We start from the raw sequence: 26677 nt of genomic DNA on the forward strand, positions 1-26677 counted from the left end.
TTAGAATACACATGTTGAAAACAATGAAAGAAATGATGGAAACAATGAAGGAAACTGCTAATAAAGTGGAAAATAACCAAAAGGAAATCCAAAAACAGAATCAAACCAGAGATGAACGATATGAAGAATATAAAAAGGATATAGCAGAGGTGAAGGAAATGAAACAGTCAATCAGGGAACTTAAAGATGCAATGGAAAGTATCAGCAACAGGTTAGACCATGCGGAAGAAAGAATTTCAGAGGTAGAAGACAAAGTTTTTGAGATAACTCAGATAGTAAAAGAGGCAGAAAAGAAGAGAGAGAAAGCAGAACGTTCCCTGTCAGAATTATGGGACTTTATGAAGCGTTCCAACATACGAGTTATAGGAATTCCAGAAGGGGAAGAAGAATGCCCCAGAGGAATGGAAGCCATACTAGAGAATATTATAAAAGAAAATTTCCCAAACATCACCAAAGATTCTGACACACTGCTTTCAGAGGGATATCGGACCCCAGGTCGCCTCAACTCTAACCGAGCTTCTCCAAGACACATTGTGATGAACCTGTCCAAAGTCAAGACAAAAGAAAAGATTCTGCAAGCTGCCAGGAGTAAGCGCCAGTTGACTGGCGCTTACTACAGGGGCAAATCCATCAGAGTGACCGCAGACTTCTCTAATGAAACTTTCCAAGCAAGAAGACAATGGTCATCTACCTTTAATCTACTTAAACAGAACAATTTTCAGCCCAGAATTCTGTACCCTGCTAAGCTAAGCTTCAAAATTGACGGAGAAATCAAATCTTTTACGGATATACAAACATTGAGGAAATTCGCCACAACAAGACCAGCTCTACAGGAAATACTTCAACCTGTTCTGCACACTGACCACCACAATGGATCAGCAGCAAAGTAAGAACTCAGAAATCAAAGGACAGAACCTATCCTCCACACTGATGCAAAAGATAAAACTAAGCAATGGACTGTCACCAAATAAGACGAATAGAATACAACCACACTTATCAATTATCTCCATAAATGTTAATGGCTTGAATTCCCCACTGAAGAGACATAGATTGGCTGACTGGATTAAAAAACACAAGCCATCCATTTGCTGTCTGCAAGAAACACACCTGGCTTCAAAAGACAAATTAAAGCTCCGAGTCAAGGGTTGGAAGACAATTTTTCAGGCAAATGGAATGCAGAAGAAAAGAGGAGTTGCAATCTTATTTTCAGATACATGTGGATTTAAAGCAACTAAAGTCAAAAAAGACAAAGATGGTCACTTTATATTGGTCAAGGGAAAACTACAACAAGAAGACATTTCAATTCTAAATATTTATGCACCCAATTTAAATGCTCCCAGATTCTTGAAGCAGACCTTACTCAGTCTGAGCAATATGATATCTGATAATACCATCATAACAGGGGACTTTAACACACCTCTTACAGAGCTGGACAGATCCTCTAAACAGAAATTAAACAAAGATATAAGAGATTTAAATGAGACCTTAGACCAACTGTGCTTGATAGACGCATATAGAACACTCCACCCCAAAGACAAAGAATATACATTCTTCTCATCACCCCATGGAACATTCTCCAAAATTTATCATATCTTGGGACACAAAACAAATATCAACAGAATCAAAAGAATTGAAATTTTACCTTGTATCTTCTCAGACCATAAAGCACTAAAGGTGGAACTCAACTCTAACAAAAATGCTCGACCCCACCCAAAGGCATGGAAATTAAACAATCTTCTGTTGAATAACAGATGGGTGCAGGAAGAAATAAAACAGGAAATCATTAACTTCCTTGAGCATAACAACAATGAAGACACAAGCTACCAAAACCTCTGGGATACTGCAAAAGCAGTTTTGAGAGGAAAATTCATCGCTTTAGATGCCTACATTCGAAAAACAGAAAGAGAGCACATCAACAATCTCACAAGAGATCTTATGGAATTGGAAAAAGAAGAACAATCTAAGCCTAAACTCAGTAAAAGAAAAGAAATATCCAAAATCAAATCGGAGATCAATGAAATTGAAAACAAAAGAATCATTCAGAAAATTAATGAAACAAAGAGTTGGTTTTTTGAAAAAATAAATAAAATAGATAAACCATTGGCCAGACTAACTAGAAATAGAAAAGTAAAATCTCTAGTAACTTCAATCAGAAACGATAAAGGGGAAATAACAACTGATCCCACAGAGATACAAGAGATCATCTCTGAATACTACCAGAAACTGTATGCCCAGAAATTTGACAATGTGAAGGAAATGGATCAATATTTGGAATCACACTCTCTCCCTAGACTTAGCCAGGAAGAAATAGAGCTCCTGAACAGACCAATTTCAAGCACTGAGATCAAAGAAACAATAAAAAAGCTTCCAACCAAAAAATGCCCTGGTCCAGATGGCTTCACTCCAGAATTCTATCAAACCTTCAAGGAAGAGCTTATTCCTGTACTGCAGAAATTATTCCAAAAAACTGAGGAAGAAGGAATCTTCCCCAACACATTCTATGAAGCAAACATCACCCTGATACCAAAACCAGGAAAAGACCCAAACAAAAAGGAGAATTTCAGACCAATCTCACTCATTAATATACACGCAAAATTCTCAACAAAATCCTAGCCAATAGATTACAGCTTATCATCAAAAAAGTCATTCATCATGATCAAGTAGGCTTCATCCCAGGGATGCAAGGCTGGTTTAACATACGCAAGTCCATAAACGTTATCCACCATATTAACAGAGGCAAAAATAAAGATCACATGATCCTCTCAATAGATGCAGAAAAAGCATTTGATAAAATCCAGCATCCTTTTCTAATTAGAACACTGAAGAGTATAGGCATAGGTGGCACATTTCTAAAACTGATTGAAGCTATCTATGACAAACCCACAGCCAATATTTTACTGAATGGAGTAAAACTGAAAGCTTTTCCTCTTAGAACTGGAACCAGACAAGGTTGTCCTCTGTCACCTTTACTATTCAACATAGTGCTGGAAGTTCTAGCCAATACAATTAGGCAAGACAAGGAAATAAAGGGAATCCAAATGGGAGCAGAGGAGGTCAAACTCTCCCTCTTTGCTGACGACATGATCTTATACTTAGAGAACCCCAAAGACTCAACCACAAGACTCCTAGAAGTCATCAAAAAATACAGTAATGTTTCAGGATATAAAATCAATGTCCACAAGTCAGTAGCCTTTGAATACACCAATAACAGTCAAGATGAGAAGCTAATTAAGGACACAACTCCCTTCACCATAGTTTCAAAGAAAATGAAATACCTAGGAATATACCTAACGAAGGAGGTGAAGGACCTCTATAAAGAAAACTATGAACTCCTCAGAAAGGAAATAGCAGAGGATATTAACAAATGGAAGAACATACCATGCTCGTGGATTGGAAGAATCAACATTGTTAAAATGTCTATACTTCCCAAAGCAATCTACCTATTCAATGCCATTCCTATCAAAGTACCTACATGGTACTTTCAAGATTTAGAAAAAATGATTCTGCGTTTTGTATGGAACCGGAAAAAACCCCGTATAGCTAAGGCAGTTCTCTGAAACAAAAATAAAGCTGGGGGCATCAGCATACCAGATTTTAGTCTGTACTACAAAGCCATAGTGCTCAAGACAGCATGGTACTGGCACAAAAACAGAGACATAGACACTTGGAATCGAATTGAACACCAAGAAATGAAACTAACATCTTACAACCACCTAATCTTCGATAAACCAAACAAGAACTTACCTTGGGGGAAAGACTCCCTATTCAATTAATGGTGTTGGGAGAACTGGATGTCTACATGTAAAAGACTGAAACTGGACCCACACCTTACCCCACTCACAAAAATTGACTCAAGAAGGATAAAGGACTTAAATTTAAGGCATGAAACAATAAAAATCCTCAAAGAAAGCATAGGAAAAACACTGGAAGATATTGGCCTGGGGGAAGACTTCATGAAGAAGACTGCCATGGCAATTGCAACAACAACAAAAGTAAACAAATGGGACTTCATTAAACTGAAAAGCTTCTGTATAGCTAAGGAGACAATAACCAAAGCAAAGAGACAACCCACACAATGGGAAAGGATATTTGCATATTTTCAATCAGACAAAAGCTTGATAACTAGGATCTATAGAGAACTCAAATTAATCCACATGAAAAAAGCCAACAATCCCGTATATCAATGGGCAAGAGACATGAACAGAACTTTCTCTAAAGACGACAGACGAATGGCTAACAAACACATGAAAAAATGTTCATCATCTCTATATTTTAGAGAAATGCAAATCAAAACATCCCTGAGATATCATCTAACCCCAGTGAGAATGGCCCACATCACAAAATCTCAAAACTGCAGATGCTGGCGTGGATGTGGAGAGAAGGGAACACTTTTACTCTGCTGGTGGGACTGCAAACTAGTACAACCTTTCTGGAAGGAAGTATGGAGAAACCTCAAAGCACTCAAGCTAGACCTCCCATTCGATCCTGCAATCCCATTACTGGGCATCTACCCAGAAGGAAAAAAATACTTTTATCATAAGGACACTTGTACTAGACTGTTTATTGCAGCTCAATTTACAATCGCCAAAATGTGGAAAGAGCCTAAATGCCCACCAACCCAGGAATGGATTAACAAGCTGTGGTATATGTATACCATGGAATACTATTCAGCCATTAAAAAAAATGGAGACTTTACATCCTTCGTATTAACCTGGATGGAAGTGGAAGACATTATTCTTAGTAAAGCATCACAAGAATGGAGAAGCATGAATCCTATGTACTCAATCTTGATATGAGGACAATTAATGACAATTAAGGTTATTGGGGGGGAAGCAGAAAGAGGGATGGAGGGAGGGGGGTGGGGCTTAGTGTGTGTCACACTTTATGGGGGCAAGACATGATTGCAAGAGGGACTTTACCTAACAATTGCAATCAGTGTAACTGGCTTATTGTACCCTCAATGAATCCCCAACAATAAAAAAAAAAAAAAGAAAATCTGGAAAACGCAAACAAACAAAAATAACTTGCAATACCACTGTCTAGGGTAACCGTTATCAAAATCATGTATATCTCGGCAGTCTTTTTCTGAACATATTTCCTTTTAAAAAATGAAATCATTTGCTATATATTGCTTTGTAAACTGCTTGTCACATTGAACAGTACATTGCAGACGTTATGCCTCCTTGCGTATTCTTTTATAAGATTGTTATTACCTAGTATTCAATCTTATGGATAAATAATAACGACATTTCTAAATTGTTTACTGCTACAAACGTTGTTAAAATGAATATCCTTCTAGCTGAGATTTTGTACTTGGGATAAACTGCAAAACTGCTGGGCCAAAGGGTATATAAAAAGTCAACACTTTTGCAAAACTGTATTAACTGCCTCCTGGAAAGACTGAGTCAACTTCCACCCCTGCAAGCAACACACAGGTTTCCCCCAGCCAAACCTCAAAAACTCTGGGTATGACGTTTTCAAGATTTCCTCCAGCTGATAAACAAAAAAGGGTATTTTGTTTGAATGAGCATTCCTTTGGCTAGTGGAGATGCAGAGCTTTTCTCCCCCACCCTATGCTTCTTGGCCATGGCATTACTCTCTTTGAAGATTGCCTTCCTGCCTTATACCCCCTTTTCTGTAAGCGTTTTTCTTGATGCATTGGAAGATTAATTTTTCACATTGGTATCCATTCCACCTCAGGAGGGAAAAACATGGCTGCACTGGTCTCAGCTTCCCTGTCCAGCCCCTTCCTCGTCAGATGAGGCCAGGGGGGCCATGCTAGACTCAGTGGCAGCCAAGGTCACCTCTCTGTGCTGTGCTCACATTGCTCACACAGAGGGGGATGCTGTTGGCAAATAGGCACCCAACTGGGCCCCAAGTCTAGCACAGTGCCTGGCACATGTTAGCCACTTATTTAACACAGTAGGGTAAGAACAGGGTCAGAGAAGACTTCTCATTCCTGGGAGAAGCAGAAGGGCCAGGCAAACTGCAGGTCCTGCTGATGGTGGACAGAGCTACAATGTCCTTATTTCTGAACAACTGAGAGCTCGCAAAGGCACTAGAATGGAGTGCCAGGCAGGGATTCTGAGGTTATAGTTAGGCTGGCACAGTGGGTGGGCTCTACTGCAGAAAATCAGTCCCCCCTCTTCAGCTATTTTCTCTGTAAAATAGACACCTCCATTCTGACTTGTCTAAAATGCAATCAGTGAATGAAAACAAAGCAAAGGAGAAACTTTAAGACCCTGTCCTCATTTTTTCCTAGAAGGTGGGAGTCCCATCTTGGCCTGTGCTAATGTCTCCAATCCCAGCTTCATCATATAAAGCCATCAGCTGGACCTGCCTTAGGTGCCTGGGTCAATTCTCAGTTCTGGGGATTCAGAGGGGAGAAGGAGCGATGGTCTGTGCCCAGACCTCAAACAAGAAAGACTTCTCTGCTTTTTGCCATTAACAATAAACAACATGTTTTTTATACATGCGTCTTCCAAGGAAGGATCAACTTAAGATTATCTAATGAAGATGGAAATGACGTTTGTCTCACTGAACAGTGGCAACATTCTTGACCAGATTTTGGTTGTCCCTCCCCCACTCCACCCCAGAAAGTTCCCTCTAAGGATTTAGCCTCCTAGGAAGGTGATAAAATAGTGAAGAAAAATATGCCCTCCCTTCTCTTCCTGAAAGAACTTCTTAGTTCCCGGGAGCCAAGTCCTTCTTCAGTTCTGTGCCGCTCACAGAATCTTCCTAAGTTGTGTTACATGGTGAAAGTAGTATCATTATGCTTAATGGGTATTTAACTGAGCACCTGTCAAGTAACCAGCATGGAGCCAGCCGCAGTGAGACAGACACTAAGAAAAGGGGGTGCTCCTGTTCCTGCTGGGTTGGACCTGTCTCCTCATCTCAAATGTAAATTCTGTCCTGATTATTCTCCCATTTTTTCCCAGGCTGGTCCTGTCTCCCTGTCTTTAATAAGAGCATCACATGTGATTTTACTCACGGGTTAAAGAGTTGGGCCCATTTTTTATAGGAACGTTAGGAGTTATGGGTTCAAGTCCATGTGAGTTGGAGCAAAATCAGAGAGGAAGGTGGAGCCAGAAAGGCACAGGTATCATTTGAGAGCACAAAGGCCATGTCCAGGAAAAGAGCAGGGACTATGACGCGTCCCTCCCTGGCTCCCTGGACTCCTGGCACTGCAGCTCTAAGGTCAGGAGAGGCTGCAGGAGGAGAATGGCCTTGAATATGTGTGGGAAGGAGAATCAGAAAAAGAAAAGGAAGCGAGCGTGGTCTGGGCTACAGGAAATGACATAACTAAAGCAGCAGATGTGCGAGTCAGCCGTCAGAGTAGGGGCAGGAAGGAGATGGTGCTGGGAACAGTGTCTGCAAAGTGCAGAGAAAGGACAAAAGGGCTGAACTTCACAGCAGAGGGGAACACCCATGGGCAAGGCTATCTCTTCTCACTTTACAGGGAAAAGAAACAGAGACTGCCTATGATTGGCCAGATCAAGGTCAAGGGTTAGTACCTGGCAGAGCCTCATCTTGACCTGGGTCTCCCAGCTTCCAGTTCTATCTCTCAGACCAGGCCAGTCTGTCTTTGTTTTGCCTCTTGGCCAGGCTTCAAGTTCCTGGCTGAGGTCAGCCTGCAGGAGACCTGGGCATCGTGCTGGGCCTGAGCTGCAGCAGGGGCCATGGCAAGGGGTCGCCCCACAGCCTCTTCTGCAATCTTAGCAGGTCCTGCCACGCTGGGTCCCTGTTCCTTCTCTGTGTAATGAGGAGGGCCAGGACAGGGAGGGCAAGTGCATGCAATGTTCCCATCACGATCAACCAGCTGGTGGCTGTCTAGGGTGCTGAGTGGCGTCAGGGCCCAAGGAGCACAAGTGCTGGCTGGGAATTTCATCATCTGCAGTGGGGCTAAAGGGTGGGGGTTTTTCATGCCTGCTGAGCACTTGCTGTCCCAGGCACTAGGTGAACCCTCTTAAGAAGCCATCTGGTTCTAAGACTTCATAGAACCACTGAAGTCCTAAAAGTCCTAGGTGAACAAGAATATCGTTATGAGCTCGGCGCATAGCACAGTGGTTATGGCGCAGGCCACATGCACCAAGGCTGGTGGGTTCCAACCCAGCCTGGGTCAGCTAAACAATGATAACTGCAACAAAAAATAGCTGGGTGTTGTGGTGGGCTTCTGTAGTCCCAGCTACTTGGGAGGCTGAGGCAAGAGAATTGCTTAAGCCCAAAAGTTGGAGGTTGCTGTGAGCTGTGACCCCACAGCATTCTACTGAGGGTGACATAGTGAGGCTCTGTCTAGGTGGGAGGAGGTGGGGGGGGAAGAATGTTGTTATGTATTGAGTTGTGTCCCCTGCCTTGCCTCGGTCAGTCTCTCTAGGGACTGAATCTCTCCCTCTCTGAACCCTGGTCTGGTATCAGAAGTCCCAATTCTGTTGCTAGCACCTTCTGATGCTTCCTGGCGACGCTCTCTTGCTGCTGGGGACCATTCTCTCTACTTGCTATGTCTGCCATGATGGCGTCCACCCTAAACACCTGCTCCCACCCTCAATTCCATGTGTTTTTCTCTAGGCTCCGGCTTTCACAGTTGTACTCCACTGATCTGACCTGACAGTCATCTGGTACTTGACATGTGTCTCAGTGGTGGTTTTAAAACAAGTTCTACCCTATGACCTGAGTTCAAAGGGCTAGTAGAGTAGCACCTTTGGCTTCCTCACTTCCACTGTGTAAACTCTCCTCCCTCTCGAGACCCTCCTTCCAGTAACTGTTGGCAGCACTGCTCCCCTGGAGAGGTGATGTTGGATATCTTGGGATCAGGGTGTAGGTCTGAATCCCACCTTCACTTCCTAGCTCTATTAATTTGGGGGCAATTTACTGTTAGAGCCTTGATTTCATCTTCTGAATATGGAAATGAACTTCATTACAGGGGTTTGTGTAATAATTAAATGAGAACATGAAAATCCACAGCACACTGCATAGACTCACTCCTGTTAGGTTTTTTTCTTTCCTTCCTTGCAACCTCACTTTGGGGGTCTCTGTACTCTGTAAATATTTGCTGAGTGAATAAAAATTTTTATTCAAATCTTCACATCTTGTTAGAAATGCCATTTTCCTCTCACCTACTTGGAAAACAAGCTGATACATTCATTCCAATTTATTAAGAAATGGAAGGCATAAAGGAATAAATTATTGAAGGAGAGGTCACTTTTGCATTTTTAACAAGGAATTCCTAGATACGAATTTCTACCAGGGCAATTTTTTTTTTTGAGATAGAGTTTCACTATGTCACCCTTTGTAGAGTGCTATGGCATCACAGCTCACAGCAACCTCCAACTCCTGGGCTTAAGCAATTCTCTTGCCTCAGCCTCCCAAGTACTGGGACTACAGGCGCCCGCCACAACGCCCGGCTATTTGTTGTTGCAGTTGCCTTTGTTGTTTTAGCTGGCCCAACTGGGTTGGAACCCGCCAAACCTCAGTGAACCCGCCAGCCTTGGTGCATGTGGCTGGCGCCATAACCACTGTGCTAAGGACCCCAAGCCCCTACTGGTGCAATTTGTAACTGTTGTGCAATGCTGGAAGTAAAGACAACTGGAGTTTTCGTGAGTGGGTGGACCCTCCCCACATTCTTCCAATCAGCTCGTCTCAGTGTCAGCTTCCCTCAGAAGTTCACTCTGTGATGCAGAAAGGTGGTAAGCAGATGGTGGAATAATTCATGAGAAATCAATCAGATACGAATCCAGAAAACCTCACCCCAGAAGATAATCAAGGCTTGTATCCAGACACAAACCACGGTTATTTGAGGTTAGACTTACAAGAGGCAGAGCAAGTCACACCTGTTTGCCCCGAAGGGAACCTTAAATGTGTGCTGGGTGTTGACTTCTCTAAAAGGCTGCCAAGTGAGTGGCAGGGAGTGCTGCTGATGCTCAGAGGACGGCACGGGGAGCTTCTGCAGAGCCCACAGGGAACAGCAATTCCACACGTGCCACCTCCTCTGAGAAGCCTGTGAGGCTTACTCCAACACCACCTTCCGCTGGGTGCAGGCAGCTTTAGGGGGCTAGGCATCATCTCCTGCTCGAAGTGTAGCAGGCACCCCAAGCACACTCCATTCCCAAACAGATGGCTCAGAAAGGCAGAAGGAAGGAGTAACTGAAGAGTCTCTAGTTTTCATTACATACAGTAGGTTAGAAGGTGCTGAGAGGGAATGCATTAAATGTAACCTCTGGGGCTCTGGCAATTTTATCATGCAGATTGAAGTGAGCACTTCCACAGTTCTCCCATCTATAAATATAAAGACTTTCTTATTCTCTGCTTGTCTTGTGTGTTTATTTACCACGTACTGTTCTAAAAGGATGACATCTACCTGGATATAGCAACCTGGACACCATGTGGGCTGGTGTTGAAGGTGGAATTTTGTTAAACAGAAAGCTGGATTTTAAAAAAATAAAACAAAACCAATATTTATTGATTACTCATCATATCAACCTATATTGGATCAGTATCAATCACCATGCAAAAAGTGTGACTGGAATTAATGCATGTCAGCCTCTCGTCCAGATAAGTGCTATCCCACAAAATTACATGTGTAATTTAAATTTTCTAGTAGCCACATACAAAAAGTAGAATGAAACAGATAAAATTGATGTCAATGATACATTTTATTTGATGTAATGTATCCCAAAATTATCATATGGGATATGATATGCAATCAATATAAAAATTATTAATGCGAAAAAAATAAAAATAAAAAATTATTAATGCGATATTTCACATTTTTTGGCACAAAGTCTTTGAATTCCAACACATGCTTTACCTTTGCAATCCATCTCAATTCTGACTAGCATACTGCAAGCGCTCAGTGGCCCCATGTGGTGGTGGTTGCCATGCTGCACAAAACAGCTTCAGATAGCCCTCTGAGCACAGAACTATCTGCATCCTCTTTCCTGAGGAAAAACCAAGGGACAAAAGGCTACATGACTTTCCTACGGTCAAACTGCTAAAAAGTGTGCCCCCAGGCCAGCCAGCCAACAGAGCAGACACCTTTACACACTAATCAGTTTAGCCCTGTCCCTGAGTCAAAAACACGCTGGTATATCCAGCATTGCCCAGCAACTGACTTACCTGAAAAGGTTGCTTTGGGCTAAAGGAGTTGAACTTCACTAAGAAATTTTCTAGGATCCAAGTGATTGAAAAGAAAGAAAAGATTGAATTTTTATTTGAATAAAATGTAAGAAAACGAACAGACGGGCTGTATGTCTCTTACCTTTTCTGATGCCTAAACATAAATAAATATGGTGAGTACTCCATCTAGCTCCCCTTCTGGCCATTTGAAGACCTTTAGACTGATGGAAGACACCTCTCTCTTTTTCATACGTGTTCTATCCAAAGTTGATCAGAGATTTTTATTTCACAAAAGGAATCGAAAAGCCTGGAGGAGACACTTCTCTGATACCAGAGTTGGGAGAGGTTTTTAGATGACAGGAAGAACTATTCTTAGCAATCACCTTGGAAGACCTTCAAGGGTGTCTCAACATCCACACCCAAGAAGTGTCTGCACTAACGAAGTTGCATCAGCACACATCATGGAAATTCCAGGAATATCCTTCACCCTGAATGCAGGCAGAGAGTGTCTGCCCGCTGGTCAGTGGAACATAGGAGACATATGTTGAAAATTTCAGCACCTCGCTTCACCCATACCAAACCAGACTTGGGTTTCTCAGGCAGGGAGGGGTTGTTCCACAGGAGAAGGCCCACCCTGGAGAGTATTCTGTTAAAATCTTGTCTGAGTGAAGTCTGGGCACTGTTGTAGCAGATGGTCTTAATTATCCACACAGTTGAGCCCAGGAGTGGGTCACGATCAGAGAACTCGGTGCAAGATGCCTTAAAGTATTTGACTGACACACACACACACACACACAAAAAAAAAACAGCTGAGCGCCAGAAAGAGGTTGGCTGTGACTGGCTCATCAGAAAGAGGGATATTATTCCCATAATATTTTCTCACTGGGCTCTTGACTAAGTGGCTGAGGACATTTGTATGTTCAATTTAATCTATTCAAGTACACAACGTTCATCCGGTTGACACTGGTATAAGCCAGGCTAACAAGAAGTATTACAATCCCAGGGGTGTCTGAGAAAGACAAAGAAATTTCACATCACTGAGATTCAGTGTTCGAAAACATCAACTGGGATCAGCTCACTTTGCCCAGGGTCCCTGTCCAGTGACCCATGCAGACAGCCACACACCTCCTCCAAGAACAGGCTGAACGCTCTGCCACCTTGCTACTGAAGCAAGCAGCGTGGACTAGTGCAGGGGTGTCCAACCTTTTCTTTCTCTGCCACACATTGGAAGAATAAGAATCACCTTGGGCCACACTTTAAATACACAAATACTAACGAAAGCTCATAACCAAAAAAAAAAAAAAAAGAAGAGGTCTGTGCCTATCTGACACCACAGATAAGCAAAAAGTCTTCACAAAATCAGCATGTGACCCGCAAACCACAGGTTGGACACCCCTGGACTAGTGGCTCAGAATCAGGCAGAACTGGGTTCAAATCACTTTTCTACCATTTATTAGCTCTGTGACCTCTGCCTCACTTATTTCATCCATAAAGTGCAAAACTTTAGAACAATGGTTCTCAATCTGTGGGTCACGACCCACAGGAACTGTATTAAAGGGCTACAGCATTAGGAAGGTTGAGAACCACTGCTTTAGAACAACTTTTTAAAGGAAAAACAGTGAACATCTATTTTTTCAGGATTGTTGTAAAAAAAAATCAAAGATCATGTTTCTTAAGTTCCTGGCCCATGGCAGGTGGTCAAAAAAAAAAAAAAAAATCAGTTAATATATCTTTTTTTTGAGACAGAGTCTCACTCTGTCACCCTGTCATAGCTCAATGCAACCTCAAACTTTTGGGGTCAAGTGATCCTCTAAGTAGCCCAGTAGCTGGGACTACCGGCACCTACCACAACACCCGGCTAGTTTTTCTATATTTAGTAGAGACAGGGTCTTGCTCTTATACGGGCTAGTCTCAAACTCCTGAGCTCACGCAATCCACCGGCCTCAGCCTCCCAGAGTGCTAGGATTACAGGTGTGAGCCACCCCAAAGCCAATATAAATAGATGCTGACTGCTAGCATTTATGTATATTGGCTAGCTGGGTGGGATGGCTTTCGGTCAGGTTATTCAAGCGCAAACCACAGTTCTGATTGATACTAAACTGCATAATGCAGGTAGGTCAGATTTAATTTTGAACGTGAGTCTCCCCAAGAGTTATCTGGAGAACTGGGAGCTCCCAAGGCTGAGCCTATGTAGTTCCTTCTGGATCCAACTCCTTGCAACAACTTACTTGAAAACTAGTTATGTCCATTTGCTCCAAAGAATACACAATATTGGCAAAAAAAAAAAACAAAAAAAACACATCTTAATTATCTAAATAAAAAGGAGTCTTTACATGTGCCACATAAACTAGGTATAAGTGCAAAATTGTGCTGAGTCTGCAAATAAGACTTTCAAGCAGGGCTGATGTCAATCAATGATTGCCCATCTTTGCTGGAAGCTGGGGAGGAGGGTCAGGTCAGAGCGAAAGAGGTTCTAAACCTTGACCTTACACAAGGTTCTGAGTTGATCATGAATAGCGCTATTTCATTGTCTAATAAACATCATTCACTTGGAGGGCATCTTTAAGCCCTGAAGCATCTGTCCCTCTAGAAACTTTGTAGTACATTCCAGAATCCTTGATTTCTATGATTCCAGGAGTAGCATTACACTGATAATGGATGGATATCTGAAAATCTTTTATGAAGCCTTATTTAATTTTGCCAGGAGGAAAAGGACAAAATATAAAACTGGCGTTTCCAGGGACCTCTCATTAGGCTACGATTTTGACAGCCATGCCAGTCAGTCTGCCTAGGAAGGAATGTGAAAGGTCTACTCTATAAAATGCTCTCAATTTCAAGATCTTCCTTGGGGCCACTTAAATTTTTTTCTTCCTCCAAAAGCAGTGCCTTCTGAATTGTCTCATCTACCTGAACATGGCATTCTGTGTTACAGAACTCCTGAAAATCCAACTAACTGGCCGTGGGCTTCCCTCGTGCATTCTTAACCAACAGGACAGACCCAAACCATGGCCTCTGATCACTGACCCCTGACGCTGTGGCACTCAGTCTAATGATGCCCCATGTGAACAAATGATCCCTTGACAAGACTGATAGTAATTCCTAGTCACGGGCAGTTAAGGGGAAAAGCACATTGTGAGAATTACCCACTGTATTTGGACATCAAGTTTTTAGCTCTTCAAACTGCTCTACAGAGCCTGAACCTCGTAACTCTTCCCCAACTTAACATGAATATCTGAGGCACAGGAAGTCTCCTACCTCAGGCTTCCATCGTTCACTTTGTATGACTGGTCAGGCTGTGGCCAAGGCCCCTGGTAGGTGGGGAATGATTCATCCCCTTCCAGCACTTGCTCACATCTTATGCTCTAGAGCTCCCAGCAATGGCCCTGCCTGCCCAAATGTGAAGCATCGCACAAACAACCCTGCCCTTCCCAGGGGCAGTGGCCCACATTGCCAAGGCCACTGGCTTACAGCAGTGCTGCCCAGAGCTCGTCTGAATTATTCCACCCAGACAGAATGCTCTGCTTTCTCATCTTTGCCACATGTCCTCATTCAGATTTGGGGTCGGGGATGGGGTAGGGGCTCTCTCCTCTGTTGGACCCTCCCCCGCTCTCCCAGTCTAGGACTCCTGCTTGGACCAACATGAGTGATGAATGGTCCTCATTCATGACCCACAGGGCCTGCGGGTGGCAATCCCAGCTGTGGTCCGGGTGCTGCTTCTGGCCCCACATGGAACACATTCCTTTGTGTAATGAGGCTGTCTTGGGAATGGGGTGTGCTCCGAGAATGAGGGAAGCCGGTAGGGGACTAGGGGGCTCTTTTGAACCATCTCAGACAAGAATGGAGACTTTGACACCAGGCTTGGCCAAGGCTGGCTGGTCCACTTGGCCCTTGGCCAAAGATTCTATTTCTGGCCACAGAGCAGGAATGTTTAGGGCACAGAGAGATGGTAAGAAGGTAAATACACAAAACTGAATTTTTTAGCCTATAGAAAGAGGTCTTTGTTGGCATAATTTGTTGTGACCAATTGGGATCCCCCGTAGTCCACCGGGTGGAACCTCATTTTGACCAGGATGTTTCCGGGGGAGGTTTAAGGCTCAATTTCAGACACCTTAAAATGTGCCTGCTGGAGACTCTCAGATTGGATCAGAGAGTAAAGGTATGCATGTGGTGTCTATAAGAGACACATATCATTTCTGAACAGGGAAAATACAAAATTGCTGATTTTGCTTAAAGGCAATTTGGAAAGTGATTGAGACAAGGGTACCCGTTGGGTTCAAATTATCTATCCAAGCCTTACCCATTCAAAAAAATGAAGACAGGGTGGCGCCTATGGCTCAAAGGAGTAGGGCGCTGGCCCCATACACCAGAGGTGGCGGGTTCAAACCTAGCCCCAGCCAAAAACTGCAAAAAAAAGAAAAAAAAATGTTTAAGACCTCGTTTGAACAGAGTGAGGATAACAGAAGCTAGAGCCAGAACAGCAAACTCGGTGAGCAATGCAACCAATACAGCACTGGTTCTCAACCTTCCTAATGCCGTGGCCCTTTAATACAATTTCTGTGGGTCATGACAGGAACTGCTGCAATACAGCAGCCCTTTAATACCTTTACTGTGGATCTTGACAGGTTAAGAACTGCTACAATACAGCAAATGAGTCCCAAATGAGTCCAGGAACAGAGGTTGGGAGGTGCTCAGACAGTTGGGGATAAGATGAGTGTACTAGATGAAAGATGGTGGAGGCTGGTGGGTTTGAGCCTGGCGCAGGCCTGCTAAACAACAATGACAACTAGAACCAAAAAATAGCTAGGCATTGTGGTGGTGCCTGTAGTCCCAGCTACTCGGGAGGCTGAGGCAAGAGAATCACTTAAGCCCAAGAGTTTGAGGTTGCTGTGAGCTGTGACACCACGACACTCTGCTGAGGGTAACATAGTGAGACTCTGTCTCAAAAAATAAAAAGAAAAAAGAAAAAAAAAAGATGGTGGGAGCCCTGGGTGACTGGAGTGCACAAACCAGTTTTTCTCAGAGATGACCCATCAAAAGTGGTCAGGGAGACATCTCCTGAGCTCAGTCCCTAAGTGACATCCTTCCAAGCCTTCCCTGCTTAGCCTGCTATGTGCCCCAGGTAGGGCTCCTCCGGGAAGGTCTTGCCCTTGGCTTTGTGACATTCTGCATCTCCAGAAACTGCCAGGCCAAGCTCTCATCCAAGCAATGCGACCCAAGCCAACAGGCCTAAGCTTGTCCCAAGAAAGCCAAACCCAGAGAGCCCAGTGAAGGAGAGGGCAGCTGGCACAGAGACCACAGCCACATCTTCAGGTTGTCTGGAGTGTCCAGGGAGTCAGGTGGGAGTGCCATTCTGAAGTTCATTAAGAGCCAGTGATCTGGGACCCCACTGCCCCTCCCAGTGATGGCTCCTATCCAGAAGCCCAGAAAGCGGTAGCAGCAGGCACCAACTGCCACTTCGCCAAGGTTGGCCAGGCGTGGCTGCACAATGCCAGCTGGCGCTGGGTCACCAGTGAGCATGCATCACGGTAATGGCATCCATGGGGTAGTGCCATATACACAGACACCTGTAAGTTCTTGCTCTTAGCTACCTTGGGAGCTGATCAATGTCATTGGTGCTGATCACAAACCCCTTCTGGGGCTCCTTCTAAGAATGATTCTAATATTCTTACTGCATCTCCAGACACAGCTCCTGTTACCAGCTCTGAGATGCCTCCCTTCTTTTTAGCATGACACAAACTAGCTTCAACCTGCTATTCTGAGACCCAGCCACCCTGACCTGTATGCACATGGTTCCACTGCTTTCACACCTCCCTGCCTTTGACTCACCATTCCCTATTCTAGAACACCATATAGTCACCTTGTGGACACTTAATTTTTGCTGTTTAAGGATCTACTCACATGTGTATATAAACATACTAAGGAATCTACTAAAAGACTATTAGAACCAACAAATAAGTTCAGCAAGTTTCGAGATACAAAAAGTAACTGCATTTCTATATACTTTATAATTCAAAATGAAATAGGAGGGCGGCACCTGTGGCTCAGTTGGTAGGGCACCGGCCCCATATACCGAGGGTGGCGGATTCAAACCCGGCCCCGGCCAAACTGCAACCAAAAAATAGCTGGACGTTGTGGTGGGCACCTGTAGTCCCAGCTACTCGGGAGGCTGAGGCAAGAGAATCGCTTAAGCCCAGGAGTTGGAGGTTGCTGTGAGCTATGTGAGGCCACGGCACTCTACCAGGGCCATAAAGTGAGACTCTGTCTCTACAAAAAAATAAAAATAAAAAATAAAAAAATGAAATAGGAAGTAATCTCATTTACAACAGCATCAAAAAGAATCAAGTACTGAGGAATAAATAACAAAAGAAGTGCAAAATTCATACTCTGAAAACTACAAAATAATGTTGAAAGAAATTAAAGAAGATCTAAATGGGAGAACATACCATCTTCATGGATCGGAAGACTTAATTACTGTTAAGATGGGAACATTCTCCAAATTGATCAACAGATGCAATGCAATTCCCATAAGAATACCAAAATAATGTTGAAAGAAATTAAAGAAGATCTAAATGGGAGAACATACCATCTTCATGGATCGGAAGACTTAATTACTGTTAAGATGGGAACACTCTCCAAATTGATCAACAGATGCAATGCAATTCCCATCAGAATACCATATATTTGATAAAGATGTAGTATCCAGAATACATGTCTATAATATAAAAACTCTTACACTTTAACAAGCAACCCCAATTAAAAAATGGCCAGATGGGCGGTGCCTGTGGCTAAAATGAGTAGGGCACCGGCCCCATATACCAGAGGTGGCGGATTCAAACCCAGCCCCGGCCAAAAACTGCGAAAAAAATGGCCAGATGAACAGGCACTTCCCCTAAGAAGATATACAAATTGCTAATAAGCATGTGAAACAGTGGTCAACATCATTAGTCATTAGGCAAATGCAAATTAATGCATAATCAGATACTACTTTATACCCTTAAGGGTGGCTATAATTTTTTTCAGTAGAAAATAAAAAGTGTTGGCAAAAATTGGAGAAATTAAACACTCATACATTGCTTGCAGTAATGTCAAATGATAGGCTACTGTGAAAAACAGTTTGGTAGTTCCCCTGAAAGTTAATCATAGAATTACCAGCAATTTCACTACTAGATTAAACAACCAGAAGAACTGAGGCAGGTGGCCAAACAAAACTGGTACGTGAGGCTAGGCCTGTAATTCTAGCACTCTGGAAGGCCGAGGTGGGTAGATTGCTTGAGCTCAGGAGTTCTAGACTAGCCTGAGCAAGGGTAAAGACCTCATCTCTAAAAATAGCCAGGCGTTATGGTGGGTGCCTATAGTACCAGCTACTTGGGAGGCTGAGGCAAGAGGATTGCTTAAGCCAGCGGTTCTCAACCTGTGGGTTGTGACCCACAGGAACTGTATTAAAGGGCTGCAGCATTAGAAAGGTTGAGAACCACTGGCTTAAGCCCAAGAGTTTGAGGTTGCTGTGAGCTATGATGCCAATGGCCTTCTATGGAGGGTGACAAAATAAGACTCTGTCTCCAAAAGAGAAAAAAAGCTGATATGTGAATGTTCATCACAGTACTGTTCATAATAGTCAAAAAGTGGGAAAAACTCAAATGTCCATCAACAATGAATGATTCAAAAAATGTGGTATGGCTGGGCATGGTGGCTTATGCCTGTAACACTAGCAGTCTGGGATGCCAAGGTGGGTGAATCACCTGAGCTCAGAAGTTCAAGACCAGCTTGAGCAAGAGCAAGACCCCATCTCTAAAAAGAACATAATAGGCAGGCATTGTGGCAGGTGTCTATAATCCCAGTTACTTGGGAGGCTGAGGCAAGAGGATCACTTGAGCCCAAGAGTTTGAGGTTGCTGTGAGCTGCGATGCTACAGCACACTACAGAGGGTGACAAAGTGAGACTGTCTCAAAAAAAAATTTTTTTTTAATTAAAAATATGGTATGTCCGTGTGATGGGCTATTTGGCCATAAAAAGTAACAAAAGACTGACACACGCTACAACATGGATGAAGACCAACAGCATTAGGCAAAATTGAACAGATCATATTAAATGAGTCTGCTTATATGAAATATCCAGAATGGGAAATGTAGAAACAAAGTAGATTAGTAGTTGGTTAGAAGCGGGGTGATGGCTAAAGGATATGGGCTTCTCTTTGTCTTGATGAAAATGTTCTAAAATTGATAGTCACACCTACTCGTGAATATACTAAAATCTATTGGCTTGTACACTTCAAACGAGTCAACTGTAGGGTATATGAGCTTTTTAAAAATAATCTTTTTAAATGAAACTTCAAGACGTTTCAAAAATTTCAATGAACCTTCCATTTGGTAGTTGATATTTATTAAGTATCTGCTGCTCTGTTAGGCACTGGGAGTTCAAAGATGGATGTGACATGGGTCCTGTCCTCAAGGAGTTCACAGTGCACTTCCAGAGGCAGAAAACTAAATCTAAAATCCAGAAAGAGAACTGGGAAGGCAGTGATTCCAACTGCAGTGGGCAACGGGGAAGCTTTGGGAAGGTGACGCTTGAGTCGGTGTTGAAGGGACATAGGAGTTTGGTAGCGGGTTGGGTGGAGTTGGCCGTCCCTAGATAGCAGATTGGAAATAACATGGAGCGTCCTGGGGGCAAGATGAAAAGTAGAAGGGCTGTAGCAGTGAATATGGTGAAGAGAAGTGGAAGGGGTGAGGCTGGATTAGCAAGCAAAGGCCCAGGAGGAACCTTGTGTGTCATGCTGAGAAACATGAGGGTTCCCTTAGGGGATGAGGAGCCAATGAAAGGTAATTGGGAGGGTGATGGGGGTGATGGAGGGTGATCTGTGATCTAGAGCAGGGATGGGCAAACTACAGGCTGTGGGCCAAATCCATAAATGAAGTTTTCGTAATAAAGTTTCACCAGACCACAACCCTGTTTATTTCTTCACATACTGTCTTTGGTTGCTCACCCACTACAATGGCAGAGTGGACCAGCTGTGACGGAGACCTAATGGCTTGGAAGATTTAACAGGTTTGCTGTCTGGCCCTTGAGGGAACAAGTTGGCTGACCCCTGCTCTAAAAAGATGACCCTGGCTATTGCAGAGTGTTGCGTGATTGGAGACGCGAGAGAGTCAGCAGCTTTGCTGTGGGTGCAAACTCACTCCTGCAATGTTATTCACATGGGTTAAAACCTATGGAAAGGAAGCTATTTAGGAGACTACCAAGGCTCTCCAGGTAATGGATGACTTTACTATAACCTCAATCACATGAACTCAACCCATGTTCCCACCTTCGCCTCCTAAGTAGCTAGGTACAGGTTGCCAAACTTCACTGATTTTTAAAAAATTTTTTGTAAAGAAGTGGTCTCACTGTGTTGTCCGGCCTGTTCTCAAATTCCTGGCCTGAAGAGATCCTTCCACCTTGGCCTCCCTTGTGTTGATTATAAGCACCACACCCATCCCTCAGTATGCTATTCTTTAAAAAAAGCTTAAAGATGTGCTTTACTCAAGTTTATATTTGTATTTGTTTTAGGGAAGTTTTAGAAAGTTATCTTTCTTGCTAATCTTTGAGTCATGCAGGAACTCTGAAAACCCATGCTGTTTATCCTGGTATACAGTGGTGCATTAGGACAAGGCTGGGGAAGGAAGAAATTCATAGATCCAAGTTCAAGAACTTGCATATTAAGCTGCTCACAAGTCTTCACCGTTAGTATCCTGCCACAAAGTGTATATTTTACAGACTAGCAGCATTATTTTTGTAGTAAATCCTCTCAGCATTATGCTGACTTTGAGGGGACATATGAGAACTGTTGTCACAGAACATCCAGGAACCAGCTGAATCTGCTTGTGTGATGCAGATTACAGCAATGAAAAAAGCAAAGATAAGGCCAGGCTCAGAAACTCCGACCTGTAACCCTAGCACTCTGGGAGGCTGAGGCAGGTGGACTGTCTGAGCTCAGGAGTTTAAGACAAGAGCAGGACCCTGTCTCTACTAAAAATAGAAAAACTAGCCGGGCATTGTGGCCAGTGCTTGTAGTATTAGCTACTTGGGAAGCTAAAACAGGATGATCTCTTGAGCCCAAGAGTTTGAGGTTGCTGTGAGTTACGATGCCACCATGGCACTCTACCCAGGGTGACAGGTGGTACTCTGTCTCAAAAAAAAAAAAAAAAAAACCCTAAAGACAAAACATTGGTTGGGTGCGGTGGCTCATGCCTAAAATCCCAGCACTTCAGGAGGCCAAGGTAGGCGGATTACTTGAGGCCAGGAGTTGGAGACCAGCTTGGGCAACACAGTGAGACCCCTGTCTGTACAAAAAAGCAGAGAAAGAAAATATTTCTATTTGCATATAATTAAATTTAATACTAAAAGTATCTCAAGTGAAGGATAAAAAAGCCTTCACCAAGCACTTACTGTGACCCTCATCATATCCTCATTATCTGCTGAGTACTTGCTTTAACATCTCCATTCCCCACATATACCACTCGCCTGGTAATACTGTTTCTCCCAAGGAAAGTGCAAAAGATTTTTTAAAACTCTGGCTGGAAATCTAATCTAAACTGGCCCTATGATATGCTATCATCCTCAAACAAGTGGCATTTCCACTATTTTGCAAAGGTGGTCCTGCTTCTAGAAGCTTCTGTGACTCAGGTCCTGGGAGAAGAGCAACACACGTGCTTGGCCAGATTGTAGCCCCTGCCGAGCACGTGCTATAGTCCACAGCAGGCATGCACCAAGTGGAGTTACTCGGGTGAGAAGTTCCTCAAGACTTGCTTCCACCTGGGCACGGCTGAAGACTCAGAAGATCCAGCTGTGTTCTGCAGCCGCTGCTGCTGCACCTCCATGGCAAGCTGCTGGGCTCTTCCCTTTCTAGCCCACACTGCTAGTTTTGATGGTTCTGTGGGCCTGGAGCAGGGCAGGCTCTGGCCACTTCATCTGAACCTCATGGCCCACCCAGGGTGTGACTGCCAGGCACAGTGACCATGAAGGCCTTTCTCTAGAAGGCAATGAGCAATGGTAATTACAAGCTGCTCTTCTACAGCCCGGCAGCCCCTGGGAGTGGGGAACGATAGCACCTGCTTGGCTGGAGTATTTGTCCCCTCCAAAACTCAGGTTGAAATTTGAGAGGTGGAGTCTCTGCCCTCATAAATGAATTAATCCATTCTTGGGAAGGGAACTGGTTCCTTTCTAAGAAGAGAAAGAGAGACCTGAGGTGGTGCAACCAGCCCGCTTGCCAGCTGATGACTGTGATACCTGGGGTCTCTACAGAGAGTCCTCACTAAAAGAAGGTTTTCACCAGATATAGCCTCTCGACCTTGGGCTTCTCAGCCTTCATATATATTAAGAAATAAATTGCTTTAGCTGGGTGCAGTGGCTCATGCCTATAATCCTAGCACTCTGGGAGACTAAGGTGGGTAAATTGCTTGAGGTCAGAAGTTTGAGACCAGCCTGAGCAAGAGCAAGACCTCATCTCTAAAAAAACTAGCTGGGCATTGTGGCAGGTGCCTATAGTCCCAGCTACTCAGGAGGCTGAGGCAAGAGGCTCACTTGAGCCCAAGAGTTTGAGGCTGCTGTGAGCTATGATGCCAGGGCCTTCTACCCAGGGCGACAAAGTGAGACTCTGTCTCAAAAAAAAAAAAAAATTTTCTTTTCTTTATAAATTACCCAGTTTCAGGGATTCTATTACAAGTAACAGAAAATGGACTAAGATAGCTCCTAAGTCTCCCCAGTTTGTAAGTATACCGCAACTGCTGATGTGGAATCACGGAGAAATGTTACCTACAACAGCTAAAGACAGCTAAAGAAGAAGAATTTATGGCTGCCAGAAGACTGTGCAACTTAAGGTTAATGTTTTGCCCCTTTTGAGTCCAGTTGAATAATGGGAGTGGATCAATCAGTTTCTTGGGAAAAGAATCCCAACTCATGAGCCTCATTAAAAAGGTGTAAACATTTCTTTACTCCGTTTCAAAATCAAATAGACATAAGTAATGAAAATGCTAATAGCAAAAAGCTTTGCTGTTGTGTATCTTCATTAGATAAAGGCAGAATAAAGGAAGTGTCCATAAACTCAGGACTTCAGCGGGAAGCCTGTATACCTCTGCCCCTCTTCCCTGTTACAGGATTTTGGGGCTTCAGCATGAAGGTGCCAGCTGCCAAAATTCTCAGGTGATACTCAAAGATGGGTGATTGTTCTCTACCCGATCTCCCTCTGGGCACTGTTTCTTCCAGGAATTCCAGCTACATTCATTTCACTCATTTTACATTTAGACCTAGAAACCAGAAAATGAGGAAGCATAATGGTCTCTGGGTCAGAGAGGGCAACCCTGAGCCCTTGACGGGTAAGTTGATTTCTTACAGTTTTACAATAAGCTGGAAACAAACCCAGACTTCCTGACTTTGCGGTTCATTTATCTCAATCAAGCATGAAAGGGCCAATGACTGAATCTGATGTGATCACCCCTGGTCAGGATGAAGCCTGAGCCATGATGACCTTCTCAGAAAGCAGCTGGTATTTTACTCCACAAGCAGCATGAGGGGGACCAGACCACAGGGCCCAGCAACTAGAGCCTGGGTTAGACTCTACTCCACCCGTCCCCAGCTGTGCTATCTGCCCAGCTCATCTGTTTGCCAATTTCCTAGGCCAGAAAATGAATTTTACAATACCCACCCCACAGTTTTGTGGGACTTTGTAAGCATCAAATGACATGGTGGATGGAAAAGTGGTTTGAAAGGAAAAACAACAGGAATATGACAAGTTATACAAATCAACAAAACTCAGATCAAGTATTAAAAAAACATTCTGAGGAAAACTGGAAAATGTTTTAATATAGACTGGGTATTAGATGATGCTAAAGAATTTCAGTTTTCTTAGGTGTAATAATGGCATCATAGTTATTCAATATCTTTAGAGATCACACTGAAATATGTAAGGAAGAGATGATACGCTGTCTGGGATTTGCTTTAAAATAAATGAAAAAAAGGAGAAAGGAAAAGGTGAAGTGTGTGGGGCAAGATCAAGAGAAGCATCTGAGGCTTCAACATACCCTTCTCTCTCCTTTTGTGCATATTTGGAATTTTTCACAATAAAAGAAGTTTAAATAAACAATGCACAATTTTCTGGGACATCAGCTTTGCTGAGGCATGTTCAGAATACAGAAAATCTGCTTCCTGCACAAGGCCCTTCCACGCTGTTCCACAGAGGTCAGAGAATAAGGACGTGGGAAGAGGTCAGGAGAGGGAGCCAAGGAGCCCCGCTGAAAATGAGGTAATCAGAAGCATCTTGGCAGGATCCCCCATCTGTGATGCCAAGTGTCAGCCAATGAGTAATGTCAATTGTAAGTTTTGTCTTCAGACCTGAATTTCACACTCAGTGTTGCCACTCAATGGCCAAGTAACCTTAGACCAAGTTGCTTTTTAACACAAAGTCACAGAAAAAAACGAGCAGATGCACACCACCCCCACCCCCATACACAGAGGCCCGGTTCCTTTAAGGGGCCCCTGAAATCCACCAGGGGCCCAGAGAGTGCACACACTTTGTCGTGGGTCTGACGGTCATCTAAGGATGGTACTAAAGACCAGGAAGAGGAATAGGAAAAAAATGACCAGGAAAACTAACTCTTCCCTCTTCCTTGCTAAGCCCCATCCCTACCCGTAAGTACCTGGCACAATACATAACTAATTCCACCAAAGATGACAAATGGACTGTTGGGTTACCAGGGCAGATAGGCAAGCGGTGGTGCAAGGGCGGGCCCAGGAGTAAGGCGCACGGGTTTCAGGCCTCACACCGACTAACCCAGCCGAGTTCAGCTGGTCTCCTCTTCTGAAAACAGAAATGACTGCACCGTTTTAGGGTGTTTTTTTTTTTTAAGGTCTTCACAGCGCCAAGATTCTAGGGGCTAAAACTAACGTGGGGCACGTTTCTGACAGTCATGCCTGTCTCTGCTCTCATCAGGACTTGGGGTTTTCTTACCATGTGGATTAGCTCAGTAACCCCCCACCCACGCCGTATTTTGCTGCGTCGCCTGAACCCCTCTGGGTTTTGGTAATCTTTGCCCCAGGGGAGGTGGGAGACTTCCCTTGTTCCTTCCGATCATTTCTGTACCGGCGTCCATCACAGCGATACCTACACCTCGGGCAGGCAGCTACACTCGAAGGGCTCCCAGATTATTGGCTGGGGAGAGTGGGGAGCGCCCGGGGCAAAGCGCCTGCGTAAAACCTGTAGGCACCGAGATGCGCGGGGCTAACTGCACAAGACTGCGATCAGCTCTACCATTTCTTTCCTACTCCGGGGTTTCTCGTTGATAACCGTGAGAGACTCCCGGTTCCCGGTCTCCAGAGAGCCATGGCGACTTGGGAGTGACTACCTGGCGTGGGGCCGCCGTACCTCTCCTCCCGCAGGGCTCAAGGCGCTCCCGCACCACCACCACCCCAGCCTTTCTGGAAGGGTGGGAAGAGGACCCAATTTTAGGTAGTGGGCGCTGGAGGTCTGGGCTCAGCCCTGGTGGTACCCAGCACCGTGCGCTCCACAAAGCCAAGTCACAGCTCTGCGCACCCCACTCCTCAGAAGCCAGATCCCCAGGCACAGACACAGACCGCACGTCCTCGATGCAGCGCTGCACCCTCCAAGACACCCAGCGCTCACAGAAGCTCGACTGGCTCTGTCCCACCTGGCCACAGGCGCTCCGGGAGAGCAGGGAATCAAGGAACCTAGCGCACGGCTCCCTGGGCGCGCCAGCTGCAGCGCCACGATTCGCCCGGACTAGATGGGGCTGGGAGGGGCCGCCCACAGCTGCAGGGCAACCCGTCAGCCCGCACGTCCCTGCATAGCTCCCAGTGGGAAATCTTTGGGACCCCCAGCAACGCCGACAGGCTGCCCCACCGAGGCAAAGCCTGCGGCTCCCACAGGCATGCTGCAGCTTTCCCGCGAACAGCGGCGGGGAGGGGTAGTGCGGGTAGGCGCTCTTACTTGGCATCAGGGGTCCGCAGTGTCTGGGCTGGGACCTGGTTCTCCACCGTGGCCGCCCTCCGCGCTTGTACTGCTCAGCCCCGTGCCGGAGAAGGGGCAGCTGAGTTCTCCGATCGTTCCAGAAAGTGAGCCCCAAGTTTGGGAAGCCGCGCTCTGGAGTCACCGGTTTACTCTTTTCCCCTTACTTTTAACGGGAGTTGGAAGGCAAACTCCTCCCCAGACCCACCCCCTTCTCTGAAGGCGGCTGCCGCAGCAGGCCGGGCCTCTGGCCCCTTTTGTTGTAATTGGAGAGCGGCCACTCCCTAGCGGGGCAGAGGGGGGTCCGCGGGGGAGGCGGCGGGACCGGCTTCCCGGGCTCCGGAAACCCGGGCGCGGGGAGCGGGGAAGCCGGGGAGGGGACTTTGCTTCCGGGAGACTCCTCTACCCCCTCCCCCGCAGGGCTCCCAGAATTTAACCCTTCGATGTACTCAGCCACCAGCCCTGGGGCCTGCGCCGAGTCCATATGCAAGTCCTGAAAACCCTAGCCCTGCCTGGCGCATAGTAGACACTCAATAAAAACTGACCGCCGAAAGAGTTCTGAAACGCGCATGC

General features: G+C 44.8%; 1 protein-coding gene across 1 annotated transcript in view; it reads right to left on the bottom strand.

The window, feature by feature from the left end:
• Nucleotides 1–26306, bottom strand: part of LOXL2 (lysyl oxidase like 2) — a 91564-nt gene extending 65258 nt beyond the window's left edge. The window contains exon 1 of the mRNA XM_053578184.1: nt 26087–26306. The gene's annotated coding sequence lies outside the window, so the exon portion shown is untranslated. The remainder of the gene's footprint in view (nt 1–26086) is intronic.
• Nucleotides 26307–26677: the final 371 nt, after the last annotated feature.

This window comes from Nycticebus coucang, chromosome 24 (genome assembly GCF_027406575.1).
Source record: "Nycticebus coucang isolate mNycCou1 chromosome 24, mNycCou1.pri, whole genome shotgun sequence".
NCBI lineage: Eukaryota > Metazoa > Chordata > Mammalia > Primates > Lorisidae > Nycticebus > Nycticebus coucang.